The sequence below is a fragment of the Micropterus dolomieu genome, linkage group LG18 (assembly GCF_021292245.1).
Source record: "Micropterus dolomieu isolate WLL.071019.BEF.003 ecotype Adirondacks linkage group LG18, ASM2129224v1, whole genome shotgun sequence".
NCBI classification, from domain to species: Eukaryota; Metazoa; Chordata; class Actinopteri; order Centrarchiformes; family Centrarchidae; genus Micropterus; species Micropterus dolomieu.
In genome coordinates, this window is record NC_060167.1 from 4796145 (window position 1) to 4797320 (window position 1176).

The 1176-nt window shown below is 41.1% G+C and overlaps 1 protein-coding gene across 1 annotated transcript in view; it reads left to right on the forward strand.

The window, feature by feature from the left end:
- The window catches only part of rbl1 (retinoblastoma-like 1 (p107)), a 21453-nt gene that overhangs the window by 10551 nt on the left and 9726 nt on the right, over positions 1-1176 (forward strand). The window lies entirely within an intron of this gene.

Sequence of the window (1176 nt, forward strand, 5' to 3'; positions counted from 1 at the left end):
TTTCTTGGTGGTGTATCCTCAGTTTCCTCACATTTGACATTTAAATGTTCTGTGTGTAACATTTTAAAACTGGATTCAAATTCCATGAAACAAACAAAATGAAGCATATTTGATAAACATTCAGGCGAGTCATTCAGAAACAATTGTCAGTCTCACCATTTTGTACCGTAACAGTGCCGATGTCTCCACCAGGAGCTGCCTCAACCAACATACGTCATGTTATTAGAGGATCTTTTCTTCCCACTGAATCCTCCAGCTGCAGTAAAAAATATCAACTAAAAAATAATATCTCCTGACTTCGACCCTGTGGCAGAGTCACTCATGTCTTCATCACCTCCCGCTTGGACTACTGCAATGGTGTCCTTTATGGAGTACCCAGCAAGGTCCACCGACAACGTAAACATACTTTATTGTTTACAAAGGGCTTGCTCTCTGTCCCCCACACCAGACTGCGGACTTTTGGGGACAGAGCCTTCAGCGTTGCAGCCCCACCATCTGGAATTCGATCCCCACAGAGATCTGCGGTGCTCCCTCTTTGGACACTTTCAAAAACCTTCTAAAAACCCACCTCTTTACCAAGGCATATAATCTAGAATGACCTCCTTTTGTTGTTTGTTGTGTGTCTGTAGTTATGTGAAAAGCATCCTTGAAAAGGCGCTATAAAAATATATATGTTGTTTTTGTTTATTATTATTTATTTATTTTCTCAGTTTGGAACCTGGGACAAAATACTGTTGTGGGATCACTGATGCAGCAGAATCACCGTGGTATATAAATGAGCTTCCTGCCTTTTTGTTTCAGACTTTGCAGAGAACCGGCTGAAACTTGCCGAGATCCTCTACTACAAGATCCTGGAGAACGTCTTGGTTCAGGAGACCAAACGGCTGCACGGCAAAGACATGAGTGTAAGCAGCAGCTACAGTGTCTTTCTTATCTTTATTTGTGTGACAGAACTCAAGGGTCTACTTACTAGCTTTTTCTAATTCTATTTCAACCAGATGTGGTTGAAAGCTCAGGAAAAAAAGCAAGCAAGTTGACCTTTTAAGTTAAGTCTAATTTGTTGCATGTGCTGCTCCCAAGAACGTCCATGTATGAGTCTTCTTGTCTATGTTACCTTCCTTTATATCATTAGACGTCTCCTGTGTTTAAGTGTTTTGTGATAATTTATCAGCTGGC